Source organism: Muscardinus avellanarius (assembly GCF_963383645.1).
Source record: "Muscardinus avellanarius genome assembly, chromosome: X".
NCBI classification, from domain to species: Eukaryota; Metazoa; Chordata; class Mammalia; order Rodentia; family Gliridae; genus Muscardinus; species Muscardinus avellanarius.
Window position 1 is genome coordinate 129,370,419 of NC_137792.1, and position 12,312 is coordinate 129,382,730.

At 41.2% G+C, this 12,312-nt stretch overlaps 1 protein-coding gene across 3 annotated transcripts in view; it reads right to left on the reverse strand.

Annotated features, from left to right (window-relative positions):
• The window catches only part of PCDH19 (protocadherin 19), a gene marked incomplete at both ends in the record, with an annotated part of 101,314 nt that overhangs the window by 43,591 nt on the left and 45,411 nt on the right, over window positions 1-12,312 (reverse strand). The gene's annotated exons all lie outside the window — the stretch shown is intronic.

The window sequence follows — 12,312 nt, forward strand, 5'->3', positions numbered from 1 at the left end:
ATATGACTCACAATCGTTACAGAAACTAATTGCTTCCCATTCCCCAGTGGAGGCCATTCTATGCCCATCAAATTGACTGGAAGTTCAAAGGTATTTTTATTAGTAGTAGATAATTAACATGTTAAAATATTTATTCCAAAGATATGGAAATGCAAGCAAGGTAATCCCCCACTGTGGATTTAAACTCTGCACTTCCTTTTGTTTTAAGACATTTGCTCCACACTGGTTATGCAGGAAGGCCTTCTTTTATCACAGATATAAAGGCAAACAAGTATCAAGCCTAAAACAGGGCGAAGGGCAGTCCACAGGGGGTGCCGAAGCCTTTCATGCCAGACATGAAATTTGCGAGCAAACCCCTGTGTCTGCGCCTATCATTAAAACACCACTGTCTCATCTGGTTAGAGTAGGCTGCCCAAGCAACGGCTTTACAAAAGCAAATACGGAATATCTGCCACATGAAAGGGACGGGAGAACAGTTTATGAGAACGCACAGGCTGGGCAGATTGAAGGGGCAAGTCTCGGGAGGGGTGGAAGCCAGGAAAGAGTTTACACTGAAGTCAATGTCCTGATAAATGTGGGTCATTTTTGGGGGGCGGGGCAGGTACCAGAGATTGAACCCCAGGGTAGTCTACCTCTAAGCTACAACCCCAGCCATATATATATGAACCTTTGATCCTCCTGTCTCAGCCTCCCAAGGACTGGAACTACAAGCTCACACCACCACACCCAGCTGGTAAATTGGTTCTTATACCCCCAATCCAAGTACAACTCTCTCACTGAGCCACTGTAGGAACTGAAAACGGCCCAAACACATCTCTACCCTCCTGCATTCGACCAGATATCCCCACCCTTCCTATCCTTTCTAAGGGGCGTTCTGCAATTGAGCCAACCAAGAGTGCCCAGAAAAGGAAACACAATAGCTGTCTAGTGAATAAAATAACGGATTCCTGTCAGAGGACTACCTGTCAGACATTAACTGCACTCTGCTCTTAGAGGCAGCCTTTGCTTTCAAGGAGTTCACAGTTTGATGGAGGAGACAATGAGACAGATAATAGCAGGCCCAGCTCCTGCTTGGGCTCTGAAGAGCCAACAGTCAGTCAGGATCCTAAATATCTAGAGTAAGAAGAAACGGAGAGAGTTCGGAGAAGCCAACTAAAAGCCAACAGCGCCTGCGCTTCCGCGGGTGTGCCCGTGTCTCCCCCTGGCCCCTCATCTGAAGACACTGTATGGAATATCCGCTCCTCCACTGCCTTGTCTATGCATTGATACCTACTTTAAACCACAAGTATTTTTGGTGCTACTGGAATAAGTGGCTTGGGAGAATAAGACTCAAAAGGACCGGTTCATTCCTAATTTGTTCTTAAGAAAATGAATGCTGAAATTGTTCCAAACATAACCACAATATATAACTTGTTAAGCTCCTTGCCCCTTAAAATCACACTACGGTTAAAACAAGAAACAGGTTAAGCACTCCGTAGTTCAGGTATCCCTCTCACTGTGCAAGCCTGGGTCAGTCACTTAATCTGGCACCTCACTTTCCTTCTTTGTCAAATGTGGATAGTTGAACATGAATCCGAAGGAGAATTGCAATTGCATTTATCATGAGTTATGATGCAAAAGATTGGGATCCTTATTCCTTGCTATCATCAGAACATGTAAACCCAAGTGGGACCAGGAATTTGACCTCACTTGGGAAATAAAGCGATAGCACATGCCTGTTCCATCTCAGCCTCCAAATGTACTGAATCAGTTTTGCAACAGACATGATATGTAGAAGCACAGATGGAAAAAAAAGGAGCCTAGAAGATCGTGGCTTTACAGAAAGAGCATGAGCAACACCCAAAGGTACAGTCATATTCTTTTCAGGTGGAAATTTTTATTTTTTTCAGTCTTTATTTATTATTTTTATATACTTTCATTGATGGATTGTAGTGTCCCATCATGATGCGGCTCACAGCGATAGTGACATCCATGCACACAGCCTTCTGTGAGTCCCAGCCCTTGGTCGCTCCTTCCCCACTCCCTCCCCTTCCCCATCAGGAATATTGAGAAGGGCAGTGGTGTTCTCACATACCTACCTAAGGTCACCGGAAGTGTTTCTTTCGTTGATTCTCCCACTCCAACTACCCACCTTCCCCTAGACCACCTCCCTCACTCCACTGCAGTTGCTCCTCCATTATCTCAAGTCCCTCTGGTACCTCCATTACGCCCTAGCTTCTGCATATAGGAGAAAACATATGACCCTTCACTTTCTGTGACTGGCTAATCTCAATTCACATAATGTTCTCCAAGTCAACCCATTCCATCTAACCTGTACGGACTGAGCAACAGATAAGGAGCTGGCAAAGAAGAAAAATCATGCAAATTTATCTCTGATGACTATACTATTTCCTGGTTCTAGTGGAATAAAGTATCTGACCATGAGAATTTATACTCCAAAGCAACTCATTAAAATAAGAGACAAGTCAAAAGCCCTTGCTTTTAGTGATCTTAGCAACCTCCACCCAGAAAAACCAGCTTATCTTAGGCAAATGCACCAGGCATGATCTCCAGTGTAGGTAGATGAATAATACTGAATGTTACCACCTTCCTTTCTTTCTCTTTTTCTTACCCTAAGAGCATACTACCTAGTCTTATGGCTCTGTCCTTCAAATGTAAATATTCCATTCCCCAAATCATCACAAACCATAGTGGATAGAGGAACCAGTCATGATCCCTACTGTAGGTAGAAGAGTTTCACTGAAATGTATTACGTTTCTGTATTTATCCTTTCTTACTCTAAAAAAGACTGATCTTTCTTGTAGGTTCTGGCCTTCAAATATAAAGAGTCCATTCCCCAAATCAGCACAAACCATAGAGTATAAGCCCTACACTGTATGATAGAATACTTAGCACCAGTTAGTAAGGCAGGTACCTAGAAGCAACTTTTCCAGATGAATGGAGTACACTGATTCACACATTGTCCTTTGCCTTTGGAATCGGTCTCGGGTCTCTTTAGGAGGCAGCTTGGTTGCAGTCATGGGTGCAACCGATGGAATGGATGTGTTCTAATTGGACAGAATACACTATTCTGGCCTCATTAATTCTATATCCTAAACAACTGAGTTCACTGGTCGGTCATAGATGGTGGGTTTTTGCAGGTCTACATTTACTGACATCAAGTATTCTACCTCATACTGGTTCCAGGTGTGTGTGTAAACTCAACTATTATGCATTGAAGGAATAGATTTTTCTCACTTCTGCTGGAGCAAAGGATGAGACTCAGTCCTCCTCAAAAAAGTAAACAAGTTTACCTTAAGGAATAATTTGCATGCCTTAAGCCAGTGGTCTTCAACCTTAACTGTGCATTAGAATCATCTCAGGTAGTTAAAAATACTGTCATCAAGGATCTACTCAAAAGATTCTAAGGTAACTGGCCTGGAGTTGGGCCTAGGCATTCATATTTTTAATAGTTTCCCTGATGATTCTATTGCATCTCAGGGCAAAGAACTGGCCACATGCTTTGAACTGATGTGCTGGGTCTTCTAAGGCAAGCCTAGCTGTTTAGAGAACAGCACTTCTATCAATTACCTGCCGAGGTCATTGCGATACAAGATGAAAAACCACAGCATGAATACACTTTTCAAGAAATAATACAAGAGCTTTTATTTTTTGCATGAATTCATTGGCTCCTGGTTAGCCTTATTTAATCAAAATTTGCTTGACATTATTCCAATGCCATCTCTAAGTATTCTAAATGGCAAATAACATGAAACATTTGAGAGAGGAAATTTTCTCTAAATGTCACATTAATTTCACTAGGAAATGTCCCCATCTCTAATGAGACAGCCAGGTTAACACAGAAACACAGCAAAGAGACGAGAACAACATTTGTTTCTGAAAAACATAATTTTGACATTAAAAAATGGGTCTAGAGCAAACTTTTATTTCCAGTCTTCACAGCAAAGAACAGTCACTTTTTATCACTTAATATACTTCTCCTACATCCTTCCTCTAATTGGAAGTCTTCTTCCTAGGAATTCATAGCGAGTAGGCTTCTCACATGGCCTCATTTTAATAAGTGCTGTGTGTGTATGAATGTCACTATCACTATGATTTACATGATTTGAGACTATAATGTACTAATAAAAGTATATAAAAATAAATGAAACCATCAAACAATAAATATGTCTGCATATCTGAGTTTTCGCAGATAGCTTAGGACCTTCTCCTTTAAGAACTGAAAACCCTCACCATTCTGCCTTTTTATGGAATGGATCCCAAAGTTGCTCCCCTTAATACAGATTTTAAAAGGCATAATTCAACCTCTTATCCATTCCTTAGGAGTAGCCTAAACATAAGCCTTACACCATACAATTTTTGCCTGTGCACTCACTGACCCCAAAGTATTGTGACTTTTTAATTCTGTCTTTAGTTTTCGACATCTATTCTCAGTGTATTTAACTGAGCAAAAGCGTGCTGTCTTCCACTTCGAGCCTGATGTTCCTACTCTACTTGTATAGGAGAAACGGTACAATTATATTTGTAAGACTAGTCTAGAAAACGAGGTAATAGGTTCTGTATAGTGAGCTGAAATGTTGTTGGACCTTAGTACACGATCTTGAATATATGGACTTTTGTGCAATGTTTGGGGTTTTGTTTGCTTCGTTTTTTACCTAATCAGGGGCCATCTTTACTCACTGCATTCTATATTCTCAGCTCCCTTCTGGATATGCAAGGTTTTTCGTGAGTCTTTAGGGTCGATGGTATTTTCTGATGTTTCTATGTTAATAAAGTCTGGCACATCAGAAGTCAAATACTTCCACTTTGTCAGGCCCCCAAGGTACCAGAGAATGCCCTACTTTAATTGTCATTTTGCATTACTTTTACAGTTCACTGGATTGTGCCCTAGTCTCTGGAAGAGTGACTGCAGTTCTCCCAGCACCACATTTATCACCAAGAGAGACTTCAACCCTGAAGAGAAAGAAGCCCAGTAAATGCAGATATCCAGGACTAGACTCTGCCCAGTGGCACCAATCCCCAGGTCAAGACACCAAGCTAAAAAAAAAGGCTGCAAATTCTGGGATTAAAAGAGATTTCTCAAACCAAAATGTTTTCATTTGAAAGTAAACACTCTTTTTAAACTATAGTTTAAAAGTCCTATCAAACCAAAAACATTATTACTGCAATTTGCTAATTATTTTTAATTTTTAACTCGTAAGTCATTTTAGCCATATACACAGCAAAAGTGGAATTCCAAACCAGATGCACAGCAAAGTGATTTTAAAGTGCTGGTTATTTTTTAATGGCTAACTTCCAATAATGATAATTGTGTCTATTGATCAATGATGAAAAGACCCATGGCCTTTCCCAAAAGCTATGGCTGTTTTAGATGTTCAAATGGCCATCTCCTCACAAAAGTGATTTGGGGAAATGAATCGACAAATTACTCTTTCCTACTTCCTATGCCTAACACATACAAATGAAAATGTAAATTCTCTATAAAGATAAAGCCAACATGCCTCCAGCTAGAATGTATATTCAAAGACTCATCCATCCAGACAGCAGCAGCTGAAGTAGGAATTAGGGAAGGTGGAATGAAAGGCCCACGCTTACCGTGGCTTGAAAGCTCGTATTTACCCTGAACTGGAAAACAAGCTAATTAAGCTCCTACTAACCACGTCTTGTCAGTCATATGCTCTCCCCACGCTACAGCCCTAATTCTCATACACAAGCACATGCGTGTTTGGCTACAGAGAGCAATACGGTGTAGTGGGGGGGCCTGGAGACCCACCACCCACGGGTAGTCACTGACTCACACGTGACCTTGGTTAAGTCACTTGATTCCTCCTGAGACAAATGTAGCCATCTTTAAAATGAGTTGGATAACCAAATGATCCCAATGCTTCCCTCCAAGCTCCAAACTGTCTAGGCTTTGAAAACAAAGTGGCTCCGACTAATGTATTCATTCCCTCATCCATTCAATAATCATCCACCAAACCCTGAGGATGAAAAAGAAATACACAGCCTACGCCTTCAAGGAGCTCACAAACTAATGAACGTCTTACCAGAGAGGATCAAGTCTTTAGCCACTTAGATAAATACACACAGAGACTGGCACGTAGCTACCTGCAGACACAGGCTTATACTTGTACACAGGCGCTTGGAATGAAAACTGAAGCGTCACACCAATCCTTTATAGTACTAAACAGCAGCCTAATGGCTTGATGACCATAGTGACTCACAAAAGAGAACTTGCCCTTTAGATGTGCTTCATGTACCTAAAGCACATCAGAAGATGAGAACTCTCCTCTCCTATTCTCCTAGTGAACAGATCTTAAAATTCTCACAGTTGTTAGAAGTAGCTCCTATGTCTTTCTGTTTGGTTCCATTCCACAGCCCCCATCATCATTTGCCTTTTGCTTCAGCCCATTCCACAGAATGTATTTGGATAATCTTCCTTGCCCACTATATATTTTTATCATATCACTTCCCTTTTCAAGACCTGCAGTGGCTCCTTATTGTGATTAGCTTCCAATCTAAATGAAACCCTTAGCTAAGCAGTCATCCAAAAGGGCCCTCTACAGCCTCATATACAATTTCCTTCTTTTTATTCTTTTACCTTCTGGTACTGAGAATTGAAGCCAGGACCGTTCTACCCCCAAGTTAAACTCCTAGCCCTATTTTATTTATTTTGAAACAGTATCTTGCTAAGTTTCAGAGAGCCTCACTAAGGTGCTGAGGTTGGCTTCAAACCTGCAATCTCTCATTTTCAACCACTGAAGTATTGGGTTTACAGGTGGGGAACAGGGCACCCAGTTCAGTTTCCCTCTTTTCTAACATATGGCCATCATTGACCTTCCCATTTGGTTAGCATTGTCTTAGCGCTTTGTATACAGACTGTACATGTAATTATTTTCTCTGGTTCTATGATTATTTTATATATAATACATCGATTCATCTCCTAACTAGATTGGAAGCTCTCTTTTGAAGCCCCTATGCCATCTGCCACAATCCTGAACACCTAGCAAGTATCCATGTAATGTATCAATGAATGACCAGAGAAAAAATGGAAGGAATAAAGGCTACTTATCATAATTAATGGAAGATGTCAATCCTATTAGACCAAGGTGGTCCTATTTCTTCAGAAAGGACCCATTCTTCATATTTTCTTCTGTAATTACAATTCATTCTCTGTTGTCACTCCCAACCACAACCATATAAATACATAGCATTCTGAATAAAACTGTCATGAATAAGATAACACATTTAAGTGTTTTCTGCCCATCATTCCCGCCATTTACTTTGGGAATGGCAGTGGAAAAATGTGATAATGCTTCTAAACCATGGTAGATAAAATATATGCAAGATAAAGATTCATCAGAATGTAGACCACTGAGATGTGATTTATAGTATGACAGCTACTATTCTATAGATGGCAGGGAGCTGTGGGATCTCTGTGGGTTTCAGGACAGGTCATCAGTGGGAATCACGTGCCACATGGTTACCATCCAACAAACCAATTGGCAAGAGTTCCTCTCTTGGTAGCCTTTCTTCGCCACTGAAGTTTCACTGGCACCACTGATGTGGTCAAAATACCTGCAAATGGTAAAGATGGCCTAGGAAAAATGATTTTCTCTGTTCACTCTCATCTTTGAGTCTATGCTGTGCCTTCAGACAATAAAACTAAGCTGGACATGTTGGCGCATGCCTGTAATCCCAGTATTTAAGAGGCAGGGACAGAAGAGTTGCCAGTTCGAGGCCAGCCTCAGCAATGTAGTGAGACTCTCAGTATCCTAGAGAGAAACTGTTTCAAAAACAAAAAATAGAAAAGGGCTAGGAGTATGGCTTGCAGGGAGAAGGACCCTGAGTTCAATCCCCAGTACCACACAGGCACAAAAGAAGATAACTCTAGTTGCAAATTTCACTACAAAGGCCTCCTTGAGAAACCTGGCAGCTTTCTGCAGAAACCCATGCAATTCAGAGAGGCAAGGATCCTCCTGACAGGCGAGGGTAAACAGAGAAACATTAAACAAACAAACACAGGCTTGTGAATAGGGCTGTTGGAGCCTTTTCTAAGTCCTTTGTGGGGCACACTGTACTTTGAAATAGTGTCCGCTCACAGAAAGCTCTCTGGAACCAGTTAATGCATATTGTATGTTCGAATGCAAAATCAACAAGGCCTCAGAGTGAGTGAAAGTAGCTTGAGAGTCAAGAAAATGAAGACTCTAGTAATGTAAGTCAAACCCTATCACCCCACACAAACCAAGCCCAACCCGAGGACTAAAGAGCTCAACCGCATCTGCCAGTGGAACAAACGCTGCAGCTCAGTCCCCATCCCGAATATGTAACTACAACACATTAAAGCTATTTGAGGCACCGAGTGCCTTTCATCCCCAAATAGCAAAGCTCTTTACAAGCAAGTACCAACTGTTATTCCTCCCTTTAAACAGCCAGGAAAACAAACATGCAGGTTAAGTGCTACAGCCACTGACTCAGCCATGGCAACACTGCTGACAAACACCCGGGAGCCCTGTTCTTGGCATTACCTCATCCCTTCTGCGCAGATGGGAAGGAAATGGAGGATGGTGGCCTCAGGAAAGTGATGAGGCCGCTCCATGCCTCTTTTGCTCACACAAGCACTCTCACCTCCTTCCAGTGAATGGAAGGGGTCAGGAGAGCACAGCTAGCAGCTACACAAGGGAACGTTTGGCATGCACTAACTGGAGATAGTTCTCAGACCTACCAGAAGGCCCAGTCACATAGCCCAAGGGATCCACGAATGAGCCACCCTGTCCCTGCACCATTTCAATTGCCCTTTAAGGGCACTGGCAACCATCTTTAGAAGGTGACCTAAGATGACTAATAATGACTTTTATAGTGCATTCAATTTCAGAAGCTATGATTTTATAAAGCTGGTCCTACTGACAATAAGAAACTCACAGAAGACCTCCCCAAAGCAATGAAATCAGGGAGCTACAGTCTGAGCTCTCCCGGATCCAGTCAATGTTTGAGCTCCTCTGGCTCAGAGTAGGCCCAGCACTCTCAGAACCTGAGCTGGTCCATTCTTTTCTACTAAATTCTATTTTATCAGCGCCTCAATTCTCTGCTATTTAGCAGCTTCAGAGCCCTGACTGCCTGCAGAGCGCAATTTCTATTGAGAGAGCCTCGGCAGATGAAAAGACTTTCAAAATATTTGGAGGGAAAGCAGCAGGTGGCCCTGTGCCTGTGGGCCAAAACAACACCCCCAAATTCAGTTCCAACCCCAACCCCATTATTTATATTATACATCACTTTAAACCCAGTTGCCTCCACAAGCTTATTTAAAAGTGAAAGAGTAACAGCCTTTGGCATATCAATCTAAATTCATTTCCCATGTACCAGCTTGTTGCTGAAGCCTATAATATGTGATCATGCTGGCAAGAAACAATGGAGTAATATACCATCTCAGAAATAGCAAATGCATTAGCTTCTAATATTGATGTTTCTAATTAGATACAATACAATAGATCATTTTCTTGTTTGTGGTCAATGAAACCCTCCAGAGTTCTTTCTGGTACAGATATTTTGAATACTGCCATGGCAAACAGTGTCTCAGTATGCTGGAATGAATGAAGTCACGGATGTGTACACACGGCATCCACTTATATCTACTGTTACAAAACACAAACACAAACAAATCCTTCATTTCTGCCCTTTTAAATATTAATTTCAAATTTAACGAAGCACAATATGCATTTCTCAAACTCGGGCTCCATGGTCGCTTAACACTGGCAACCCTCAAATTCTGACTGTAGTTTAAATAAAGGGCACTTGATTCAGTAGGAATTATAGCCTCCAGTATCTAGTGACAAAAACAAGCACCCCAGAAAATCGGTGTTGGAGGTGAGATAGAATTTTACGCTTTACTATCACTTTTTGAACCATAAATGAAAAGCAATACAAGGATCTGAGGATGCGATATAAATGTTTACTTGTTCTCTAAAACCCCCTACTCGTCTATCTCCCAAATTCTTTCTTATTGTATGCGGGTTAGAAGGATGAAAAGGAATGAGGGCAGATAAGAATTTGACCCTCTTGCAAACAGAGATTAACCAAAAGGCTACTATCTGACATGAGAGTGCCAGTGAGTAATTACATCTTGCACGAAGTGGCTAATATCAACAGCCTGAAATTGTCAGAGTATTAGCAATCCATAATGCATTCATGCAATGCACCAACAGAACAATTACTAATGCACCTTCTATTTAGATGGAACCTTTTATAACAAAGATTTCCAGAATGTTTAACAGGCTGTTCTAAAAGGAATCGTTTCCCCCACACATAGCTGAAACACAGTAGTCATTCTTCACCAGTATCAGTAAATATGAAGGATTGCATGAGAGAGATTACTAAACCTTAGAGAAACTATAAGGAAGAGGAATTGTTTTTATATGAGCAGAAATCGGGTACCCAAGTTGGAAACTAGGGCTAACAGTAGCTACATTCTCTACAGAGCCCATGGCATAGAATTGAAGAACTTTGCTTCTCATCCAGCCAGTAAAACTTTGGGGAGGTGACTGGGATAGAGCAGAGCCCCCTATTAGTAAGAATTAGCATCGGAAAATGGACACGATACCCAAAGCCTCTTCCTATCAGCCTGTTAGCTAACATCAACTAGTAATCCTCTTGCTACCATTGTGAGCTAAATAAATATCATTAACTCCATTAACAGCAGTATGGAAGAGGTTGAGACTAGAATCTGAGACTCCTCGTGCTAGGTCCTGGGCTCACACCACCAGACCACACCTCACTAGGATTTGGGAAAACTCAATGAAATGGAAGTAATTAGGACTGGCGGACTGAGTCCACTATTTGAGAGACCAAAATTCCCTAGCCTGTTTAAACATGACAGGCCCAAGGGTAGTGGACCAACTACAGCAATTTCTTCCTGCAGGAAGATTAAGAAATAATGAGGGGGAACTCCTTGCTCTCACTCCACCATCAGACTCCCAGCAGCAAACACCAGAAACAATTCCAAACTTAACTGTCAAAAACAAACAACAACAACAACAACAACAAAAACCACTGTCAGAAACACAGCGCACAGTCAGGCAGCTAGTCATTTATGTCTCCCTCCTTCGCCCATGCTCTTCTCAGCTTCCTCTCTCCCTCCCATGCCCCCAGCTCTTTCTTGGTCTATTTTCAAATAGATTTGGAGACAACTTTCTCTTCCTTCATCCTTCTATGCGCATACTAGTCTCTCAAAGCAAACCGGCACACATACTCCTCATCTTTGTCAGCTCAGTATTTATGTATACTTGAAAACAAAGGAACATTCTGTTTGAGATGTGAGTGAGCAGTCACTTTTAACTCTCTCTCTCTCTCTCTCTCTCTCTCTCTCTCTCTCTCTCACACACACACACACACACACACACACAATTTTTGTGAAGAATGAAGTATCTTTGTATTTCAATTTATGTGTGTGTGATACTGGGGACTGAACCTCCAAGCTATACCTCCAGCCCAATTTTATTTTTACTTTGAAATAGGGTCTCACTACTTGCTGTCCTTGAACCTGTGATCCTCCTGCCTTAGCCTCCCAAGTACTAGGATTATGGATTACAGATGTGCGCCACCACACCTGGTTGTGTTAAGTATTTAAACTTGCTTGTTCCTGATGAAGTTAGGGCCAAAAGTCACACTGGTGATTTGTTTTTGCACTTAGTTATAAGCTTGGAATAGGTCAAAAATATTAAAAGAAAATTTTAAGAAAGCCTACAAACTTGGATCTTTCAAGATAAAAACAGATCTCATTACCCACAATACACTGCAGACATCACAACCTCTCCAGTCCTCAATTGCCTAATCTAAAAATTAGGCCTGGTATGTGTCCTGTCTTATAGAGTTGTTACTAGGATAAATGTAGCGATGTATGTAAAAATGCTTTCTGAAATTTTGAATCACCAAATGCCATGTTTGCCTATTGTCAAGAACTGATTTCTCTTGCATATTCCTAGTTACAATGAAATTCCTATTGAAGACTGTACAGCTTGCTTTCTGTGTTTCCCTACTAGAATATTTTATCTCATTTTTTACCTAACTGTCCTATCAGAAAAAGGAACAATATGGTGAACAATCTTGTTTTTTGCATAGAGAATTACATGTTACATGTGTGTATGTACATGTATAACATATACAACAAATATATTTACATAAAATGTGAATTTTATATAAGTCCCCAAGTTCTTGATTTGTGTATTCAATAGTAATAGAAGTAGCAGCCCAGCCTCCTACAGCAGACATCTTAGCTGGAATGTGTGTGTGTGTGTGTGTGTGTGTGTGTGTGTGTGT